The 11,354-nt window shown below is 36.6% G+C and overlaps 1 pseudogene; it reads right to left on the reverse strand.

Moving 5' to 3' along the window:
- Positions 1-6,009: 6,009 nt before the first annotated feature.
- On the reverse strand, positions 6,010-6,812 carry LOC124104030 (B-cell lymphoma/leukemia 10-like; annotated as a pseudogene).
- Positions 6,813-11,354: the final 4,542 nt, after the last annotated feature.

Raw genomic sequence — 11,354 nt, forward strand, 5'->3', positions numbered from 1 at the left:
TTATCCCTACCCTAATTGTATCATGAAACCTAACACTAAACCTAACCTTACACCTAACACTAACCTTAATGGTAAATCTAACACTAACCCTAAACCTAAGACTAACCCTAATTCTAACCGTTACTCTAAACCCACCCTAACCCTAAGCCTAACCCTCACTCTAAACCTATCCCTAACCCTAACCCTAACCCTAATGCTAAATCTAAATGTAAGGCTAACCTTTACCCTAACCCTAAACCTAAACTTAATCCTAACTGTAACCAGAACCCTAAACCTCACCCTTACCTAAACATAACCCTACCTTAACAATAACCCAATCCTTATCCTAACACAAACCCTAACTCTAACCTTCACCCTAACCCTAACCCAAAACTAGCACTACCCTAACCCAAGCCTAACTCTATATCTAAATCTAACTATAACCCTAACTCAAACACTAACGTTAACCCTTACCCTAACCCTAACATTAACACTAACTATAACAATAAATGTAAACCTAAATATAACTTTCACCCTAAACCTTAACCTAACATGAACCCTAATCCCAACCATAACCCTAACCATAACACTAAACTAACAGTAAACCAAATCTTAACCCTTACCTTTACCCTAACACTAACCCTAACCCTAACCATAACACTAACACTAACTCTAACCCTAACTCAAGCCCTATTCCAAGCCATAAAACTAGGTTTAATCCTAAACCTAACACTAATTCTATAGGTAATCCTAACACTAACCATAAACCTAACTCTAACCCTTACCAAAAAACTAGTCCTAACCCTATCCTTAAGCCTAACATAACACTAATCCTAACCTTAATCCAAAACCTAATCTTATCTCTAAAACTAACATTAACCCAAACATTATCTCTAACTCTAACCCAAATCCTAACCACAACCCTAACACTAACCATACCCTAAACCTAACCCTAATATTAACACTAGCCCTAACCAAAAGAAAAAAAAAACTAACCATAATACTAACCCTAAAACTATCCCTAACCATAAACCTAAACTTAACCCAAACACTAATACTAATCCTAATTCTAACCCTAACACTAACACTAAACTTAACCCTAACCCTAACTCTAACCCTAACTCTAAGCCTAACCCTAAACCTAACCCTAAACCTAACCCTAAACCTAACCCTTACCCTAACTGAAATCCTGTCACTAACACTAGCCCTAACCCTGACCTAACCCTAACCCTAACCCTGAACCTCACACTAACACTAACCCTAACCCTAACCCTAACACTATCCGAACACTGAAACTAAACCTAACTCTAAGTCTTCCCCTCAACCTAAACTTAACAATAACCCTTAACCTAATGCAATCATGAACTGTAACCCTAACCCAAACCTGAACCTAACGCTAACACTAAAATTTATTGTAACACTAACCCTTACCCTAACACAAACCCTAAACCAAATATTAACCGTAAAGTAACCCTAATCCTATACTTAACCCCAAGCACAAATCTAAACCTAAAGCTAAACCTAACCCTGACACTAACCCTAAGCCTCACCCTAACCTAATTCGAAACCTAACACTAACCTTAACCCTAACACCAATCCTTAACCTAACTCTAATCTTAACCCAAACAGTAAAACTAACGTTAACCCTAACTCAAATGGTAACACTACACCTAACCATAACCCTAACCCTAACACTAACTGTAACCATAGCCCTAAAGCTAACCCTAACCCTAACTCGAAACCTAAACTTAAACTAACACAAACCATAACCGTTACCCTAACACGAACCATAACACTAACCCTAACCGTAACCCTAAACATAAACCTAAAGCTAACACTTTTTATAACCTTAACCGCAACACAAATCCTAATCCTAACCCTAATCCTAACCTAACCCTAACCCTAAACCTAACCCTAAATTTAACCCTAATCCTAACTCTTACCCAATCCCTAACACTAACCTTAACCCTGCCTAACCCTAACCTAACCCTAACCCTAAACCTTACGCTAATCCTAACTGTAACCGTGACACTAAACATAATCCTAAATGTAACCCTAACACGAATCCTAACCCTAAACCTAACCCTAACCCTAACCCTAATCCTAACTCTAACACTAACACTAACTCTAACCCTAACACTAACACTAACCCTAAAATTAACAATAATCATTACACTAAACTTAACCCTAACCCTAACCCTATTCTAACCCTAACCCTTACAGTAATCCTAACCATAACCATAACCCTAAAACTGATGTTAACCTAATTGTAACCCTAACCGTAACCCTAACACAATCCCTAAGAAAACATAACTCTAAACATAACACTAACCCTAACTTTTAAATAACACTAACCCTAACACTAACACTAACACTTACACTAAAACAAACCCTAACCCTAACCCTAACAGTAACATTAACACTAACCCTAATTCTAACACTAACCCTAACCCCAACACTAACCCTAACCCTAAACCTAACACTAAACTTAACACTAACCCTATCCCTAAACCTTACTTATCCCTAACACTAACACTAACCCTAACCCTATTGCTAACACTATACCTAATCTACATGTAACCCTAACACTAACCCTAAGCCTAACCCTATGCCTCACTCTAACCCTTTCCCTAATCATAACAGAAACCCTAATTTTAACACTAACCTAACACAAAATGTAAACAAAACCCTTACTCTACCACAAACCAAAATTCTTTCCTGAACACTAAGCTTAACACTAACCCTAACCGTAACCCTAACCCTAATTCTAAAACTAACCCTAACCCTAACTCGAACCCTCACCTTAACCCTAAAGAAAAAACTAACCCTATCTATAAGCCTAACCCTAACCCTAACCCTAACCCTATCTATAAGCCTAACCCTAACTGTACGACTATACCTAACCCTAATTATTTTTTTTTTCACCTTGTAGGGTTATTATTAGCATTACAAACAAGGCTGTAAGACTACACATGGGTATACACCAAACACAGTACTTGGCATCCAATAAGGCTGTGATTCCCAAGTTTTGTTGTACATAAAATCACCTGTTTCCATAAGGACACATTTGAAGTTAATTGGTATGGGTGCTGCTCCCCTGTTGACTCCAAAATGGAAAGCAAAGTTTCAAAACCATTGCAATAATGGACAATTTCTGATCATTAAATTATAATATGGCAGCGACAAGGACTGTAGTGGCAGAGTGCCTGCCTAAAATGTGTGAGGCATTGGGTTTGATCCTTGGTACCATATAAAAATAAACAAATAAAATAAATGCATTCTGTACATCTATAACTACATTTTTTTTAATTATATGGCAAATTTAGGGTGAGGATTTTAGGAACTGCACTCAAGTTATCTGTGTTAATATCTGCTCTTTCAGAAAGGCTTCATAGGTCACATTTAATAACTATAGGTCTATTGGTTTCTTGGTTTGCTACTTTGTTTCCAAGTCAACAGTATACATATTTATAAAGTGATAAATGAGGTTGAAGATGGAAATTTCTTCCTCCTTTTGCATTGCTTAGACAGTACCTATGAGATTTGAACTTCTATCTCATACTTCATGCAAAAATTACTTTAAAATGAAATGGACCAGAGAGCTAAACAGGAAAGTAAAACTGAACTTACAGAAATAAACAGGAGAATAGCATCAAAATGCTGCAAAGGCAAAAAATCTCTTAAACAGTAAAACTTACTGACATAGTAACTCTACATCATGTACAATCAGACAAATGAGAAATACTCCATTTATGTATATGTGTCAAATGCATTCTACTATCATGTATAACAAATTAGTATACAAAAATTACTGACATAAAAAGATCGACAAATTGCACTTAAAATGTTCATCAAAACCAAATAAATAACGCTAAAATAAAAATTTTCAAAATAGTAATAAAAAAAAAAACCCGCCATTATTCTTGCCTACTGTTTTGCCAGTGTTTGATCTGTATTGGGATAACCAAAGATGAATCATCTCATCAAAAGTGAACTCATGAAAAGACCTGGAGAAATCATAAGTGAACATGGCTAAATGAAAGCAGTCAGACTGAAGATGCAACTTCCTATGATTTTAACTAGATGACATACTGAAAAGAAAACTAGAGATAATAAAAGATGGATATTTGCCAGGGTCAGAAGGTGGAAAACAGAAAAAGTGGAGCAAATGCGTGGAATATAGGAATTCTTAAGGCAGTGATACTATTCTGTATAATACTGTAATTGTGGATACATGACATTATATACATTTTAAAAACCTATAGTATTGTACAACACACAGTGAACCTTAAAATAAATGAGGAACTTTGGCTAATAATAAGGTACCAAGATTGGAATAATAATGTATCAATACTAGTTTATCAATTGTAACAAATGTATCACAACAATGCAAAATGTTATTATGGGAAACTGGGGAAAGAAAGGGTATTTGGGAACTCTATACTTTTTGATCAATTTTTATGTAAACCTACAACTGCACCAAAAAGTATTATTTTTTTGTGTGTGAGATACTGGGGATCAAACCCAGGTATGCCCCACAACTATGCTCTATATAGCACTAGCCCTTTTTTATTTTTTGAGTCAGAATCTTGCTAAGTTGCCCACACTGGCCTTGAACTTGTGATCCTTCTGCCTCAGCCCCCTGAATTTCTGGGATTATAGAGGTGTGCACTGCTCTCCCAGCTCCATTTTTTTAAAAAAAGAAGTGAACTTAAAGGTGTTGTTTTATATTGTGATAATGTGGTACCGTGAAAAGTAACTTTTTCACTGCTGCATTAATCAACAGTAACAAATTGCATATCATGTCATTATGTCATTCTAATTTGTATATTTTTGGCAATGGTAAGCTTTTAGTGTTTAAAGAGAAAAAAAATTGACTTATAGGATTCAAAATCCAAAGCCTAAGTTTAAGACCTTCATTTTATTGTTTATATCATTATTCAATAGCCTAAAAGAAATTCAGTATTAAAACTAACCTCTACCTGGGTGGTGGTATTTTAGACATTCCCTATTGAAAAATTTGAAACTCCAAAACATATCACTACATTATAAAAACAAAACAAAAAAAAAAAAAAAAACCTTTTATTGTTGATAGCAAATTTCCACTTCTGGGTTTTTAAAATAATAGGAATACATAGGAGGTGAATGTCTGGAAACTGGTAGAATTATAATTTAAATGAAGACGATGAGAACATAAGATTTATATGTGTGAAATTACTTAAATTTTGTTATACAAGAACACGATAAATCTGGCTAATGGCCTAATTGTTTCAAATAGTATTAAAAACAGAATTGTCACACATCTCAAAACCAATTTGTTCTAGCCATTTCAACTGTATAGTGGTACTCATTAAAAGAATGAAAAATACAGAGAAAGTATTTTTAAAAATCTCACCAATTTACATGTAATGAGATTCCTACAGAGATATTTTTTGGAGAAAGAAAATTATAAAGGATAGACTGTAAAAACCCAAAGAAAGTAGTATCAATTAGTAAGGTTAGTAAGAATTTTGGCAAACAGATCATAAGTGGCTCAAACTCCATATGTTCCTCCGGAATCAGGAGAAGACCCCATAAGACCAAATGAGTGGGAAAGAGATTCTTTTCAGTTTACTGGCAGCTTTCCCATCAGTCATCAGCTTCTTGCCAAATAGAAATAGCTTAATGCTGAAAATTTACTGGTAAATGGGTTGAAAAGGCTATACTCAGAAAATTTCTTGTACAAATGCATTGTGAACATTATTCCCAGTCTTTCTGTTCCCCAATAGAGAAATGTTCCATATTAAAATTATCTTACAATATAAAAAATTTCAAAGTACTAAACCACCTAAAAAATGAAAAAAAATACTGAAAAGTACATGATCAACATGATTTACATTTTGCTATTCCAAATGTATGCTTCTTTTATTCTAAAAAATTATATTTACAACGTATACTTACATTGTTTTAAAAGACATTTATCAAATGGAAGCAAATCATTATAGTGATTTTATAAAAAGATTCATATCCTTTAAAACATTTTTTGTCACTACTAAAAAAAATAAAAGGCAGTAAAGTGTCATTGTGGTAAAACAGCACCTGATCTTAAGGGAAGAAACATCTCACTAGAGCTTCCACAAGTTCCTCCATCTAACTGCAACTCTGGTGGCAAAGGAGGAGCCCCAGGGTCCCCAGGTCTAGGAAATGTAGTTGAAGAGAAGATGGTATTTTCAGTTCTGCCTACTTCCAGGACAGGCAAATTCAGAGAAGAATCAGTAGAAAAGAAGGGAGCTGTGCTGGATTCTCCTTCTGGATGGTACATGACAGTGGATGCTCTCAGTTCTTCAGAGGAATTACTTTCATTTGAATTTGATCTAGAAAGATTGTTCATGGCTCTGTCTGGAAAAGGTTCATAGATGCTACATTGCAGTCCTTTCAGATGTTCTAGTTTTATATTTCTAAGTTTTAACACTTCATCTGTAATCTTCTGTATCAAGAAGTTCTGTGTTTTTTTCTCTCCGAATAGATTCAACAAGAGTGTCCAGTCCTTTGGGGTTTTCTTGTAAGTAGTCTAACAATTTTCCAGCCCTTTTTCTACTTGATGTCTGGCAAGAAATTTCTTCAGTGTCTTCTCTACTATTTTTTTTGCACGTAGATGATCAAAATGTCTCTCAGCTATGATTTTCTCACATAAGTAAACCTGCAAGTTTTCTAAAGCATCCTTCTTCACTTCAGTCAGGTCCTCTTCGGTGAGGGACAGTGTGTGGGTTCCATGGTGGAGGTGGGAGATGGCGCTTCTTCTGGGGCCGGGGGATTCTGTGGCGCCGCCCTGCCCTGACCAGGGGCTTTTGCCTCTGGGAACAGGGGTGGAGAGGAAGTGGAGCAGATCGTGGCCCTAACCCTAATTCTAACCCTAAACCGATCCCCAACACTAGCACTATTCCTAATGCTAACCCTAACACTAACACTAACACAGAACCTAACCGTAAACCTAACCCTACCCCTAACCCTCACCCTAAACCTTACCCTAAACAAACCATAAACATAAAACTAACACTAACACTAATCCTAACCCTAATCCTAACACTAACCTAACCTACAAGTAACCCTAAAACTAACCCTAAACCTACACCTAAGTCTCCCTCTAACCCGAATTCTAACCATAACCTTGAGTAACCATATGCCTCACTCTAACCCTCCTTCTAATCATAACCAAAGCACTAATTTTAACTCTAAACATAACACAAAACCAGAAGCTAACAATTACCCTAACACAAACCATAATTTTTACCTTAACACTAACCTTAACACTAGCCCTAATCCAAACCTAACCATAACCCAAAAACTAATGTTAACCATAAACCCAACCCTAATCCTAACACTAAACTTACCCATAACCCTGACCCTAACACTAATTCTAACCCTAATCGTAAGAGTAACCCTAAACCTATCCCTAACCCTAACACTATCACTAACGCTAACCCTAGCCCTTACACTAACACTGAACCTAACCCTAAAACAAATCCTACTCCTAACCATGACCTTAACCCTTCCCATTACATAAACCGTAACCCAACACTAAACATAACCCTAACCCTAACATTAACCCTAACTTACAAGTAACCCTAAAACTAACCCTAAACCTATCCCTAAACATAACATAAGCCTCACTCTACCCCTAATCCTAACCCTAACCCTAACCCTTACCCTATCCCTAATCCTGACACTCCAACCCTAAATCTTACGCTAACACAAACCATATCCCTCACACAAACACAATCCTATCACTAAATCTAACCCTAAACCAAATTCTACAACTTAGCCTAACCCAAAACCGAACCCTAACACTAACCATAACCCTAAAACTAACCCTAAACCTAAGCCTAAAATAAACCCTAAAAGTAACACTAACCCTAAGTATAACACTAACACTAACCATAACCTTAGCCCTAACCCCAAACCTATCACTAACCCTAACACTCTCCCTAAACCTAACCCTAAAACTAATACTAAATCTAACCCTAAACCAAACCCAAATCTAACACTAACCCTATCCCTAACACTAACCCTAACCCTAACACTAACACTAACACTAACCCTAAACTTTACACTAAACCTAAACATAACCATAAACACTAACCCTAAAACTAACCCTAAACCTAACCCTAACCCTAACCCCAGCCCTCACCCTAATACTAACCCTAAACCTATCCCTAACACTAACACTATACCTAACCGTAACCCTAAACATAAACCTAAAGCTAACACTTACCATAACCTTAACTCTAACAAGAACCCTAAACATAACCCTAATCCTAACCTAACTCTAAACCGAAACCTAACCCTAACTTTAACCCCAATCTTAAACCTTACCCGAACACTACCACTAACATTAACCCACCCCTATACCTAATCTAACACTAACGCTAATCCTAACTCTAACCGTAACCATAAACATAATCCTAAATGTAACTCTAACACAAATCCTAATCCTAACCCTAACACTAACCCTAACCCTTACAATAACCTAACCCTAACACTCTCATGAACCGTAATTATAACACTAACACTAACTCTAAAACTCACCATAAACGTAACCTTAACCCTAACAGTTATTTTAACCCTAACTGTAACACTAAGCTTCAACCTAACTCTAACACTAACACAAAGACTAATCCGAAAACGTATCCTAATTCTAACTGTAACACTAACACTATTCCTAACCATAATCCTACAACTATCTTTAAATCTAACCCTAACTGAAACTCTAACATGAAGCCTAAACTTAAACATAACCCTAACCCTAACACTAACCCACACCTTAACCCTAACAATAACACAAACCCTAACCCTAATGCCAGCCCTAACACAAACCCTAACCAAACCCTAACCCTAACCCTAACCTAAAGTTTACCCTAAACCTTACCTTACTCTAACCCTAACACTAATCCTGAAGCTAACCCTAACACTAACCCTAACCCAAACCCTAACCCTATAACTAATCTTAACCCTAACCCTATACCTAACACTAATCCTAACACTAACCGTAACCCTAAGCCTAACCCTAAATCTAACTCTAATCATAACTAAACAATAATCCTAACCCTAAACTTAACCCTAACACTAATCATTACCTTAAACCAAAACCTAACCTCAATCCTACCTGTAACCCTAACCCTAACACTAACCCTAACACAAAACCTAACTGAACCCTAAACCTAACTTTTTCCCTAATCCTAACCCTAACCCTAAAACAAACACTAACCTTAACTGTTACCCTAACCATAACACTCATCTAATCCTAACCCTAAACCTGACGCTAAACCTAACCCTAAACCTAACACAAACCTAAACCTAACTTTTACCATAACCCAAACACTAACCCTTACCCTAACATTAACCCAAACACTAATACTAACCCAATATGCAATCCTAACTCTAAACCTAATCCTAAGAATAACCCTAACCCTAACCCTAAACCTAAAGCTAACCTTAACAAAAATCCTAAACCAAACACTATCCTGAAAACTAACCCTAATCCTAACCCTTACCCTAACACTAAACCTAATCCTAACCCTAACACTAACACTAAACCTCACCGTAAACCTAGCCCTAACCTTAACACTAAATCTAACACTAACCTTAACCCTAACCCTAACACTAACCATAAAACTAACTGTTACCTTAACCCAAAGACGAATCCCAACCCAAACCCAAACCTAACTGTAATACTAATCCTAAACTTAACCGTAAACCTACACCTTGCCCTAAAACTAACCCCAAACCTAACCTTAACACGAACCCTATCCCTAAAGCCAACTGTAACCCTAACACAAACCACATCCTAACAATAACCCTAAAACAAACCCTAACTTTAACTCTAACCCTAACACAAACCCTAACCCTAACCATAACACCAATCCTTGCCTAACCCCAACCCTAACATTAACCCTAAGAGTAACCCTAACACTAAACTTAAGACTAAACCTAACACAAATACTAACCCCAACCATAACTGTATAACTAACACTAACCCTAACTCTAAGCCTAAACATAACACTAACCCTAAACCTTACATTTACTCAAATGGTACCACTAACATTACACCTAACTATAACCCTAACCATAACACTAACCCTAACCCTAATCCCAAAGCTAAATATAACCCTAAAATAACCCAAAACCTAACTCTAACAGAAACCATAACCGTAAACCTAACACTGAACCTAACAATAAACCTAAACCTAAACCTAACCCTAATTCTAAAACTAACCCTAATCCTAACCTGAACCATAAACCTAACCATAACCCCACCACAAACACTAACATTAAACCTAACACTAACCCTAACTCTAACCCTAAGCCTAACCCTAACCCTCAATATAACACTAATCTTAACTGTAAACCTAACCCTAAACCAAACCCTAACTCTAACACAAACCCTAACACTTAATGTAAACCTAAACCTAACTGTAACCCTAACACTAATCCTAACCCTAACCTTAACCCTAACAATAAACCTAAACCTAACCCTGAACACTAACCCTAACCCTAAACCTTAACCTACCTCTAACCCTAATCTGAATACTAACCCTAACCCTAACACTAACACTAACCATCAACCTTAACCCTATCCATAACCTTAATGTAACACTAACCCTAACCCTAACCCTAACCAAACCCTAAACCTAAACCTGTCCTAACCCTAACCCTAACCCTAACACCCACCTAATCTTAATCCTACACCTAACACTAACCCTAACACTAACCCTTAACCTAAATATAACCCCAAACCAAAAACTAATGCTAACCCTAACCCTAACTCTAACACTAACCCTAACACTTAACCCTAGCCCTACATATCACCCTATCCCTTAACCTAAGCCAAATCTTCATCCTAATGCTACCCTAGATCTAACTATAATTCTTAGCCTTCCCCAAACCCTAAATCTATTACTAGTCCTAAACATAGCCCTCATTCTAGCTCTAACCCTAACCCTAACCTGGACCCTTATTCTGACACTAACACTAAACCCAGATCTAAACCTGACCCTAACTTTAAACTGAACTGTTACACTACCTCTACCGGTAAACTTACACCTAAACCTAACAGTACAAGTAGCAGTAGACAAACCTAATTATAAATAGAGTCATAAATCTAGCCCTAGCCCTAAACAAAATCCTAGCACTAGCCCTAACAATAACCCTTAAATTAACGTAAAGACTAAACCTCTCACTAGACTAAATGCTAAACCTAATTGTGGCTCTAAACCTAAAACTAACCCTAACCCCACAATGACCCTTTATCTAATAGAAACCCTAGCTCTAAACCTTATCCTAAACCAAAACCTAACCCTAACACTAGAATTATCCATTACCCTTACCCTAAAATTAGC

Source organism: Marmota monax, unplaced genomic scaffold (genome assembly GCF_021218885.2).
Source record: "Marmota monax isolate L192 unplaced genomic scaffold, Marmota_monax_Labrador192_F-V1.1 WCK01_AAM20220418_F8-fsc00671, whole genome shotgun sequence".
In the NCBI taxonomy this organism is placed as follows: domain Eukaryota; kingdom Metazoa; phylum Chordata; class Mammalia; order Rodentia; family Sciuridae; genus Marmota; species Marmota monax.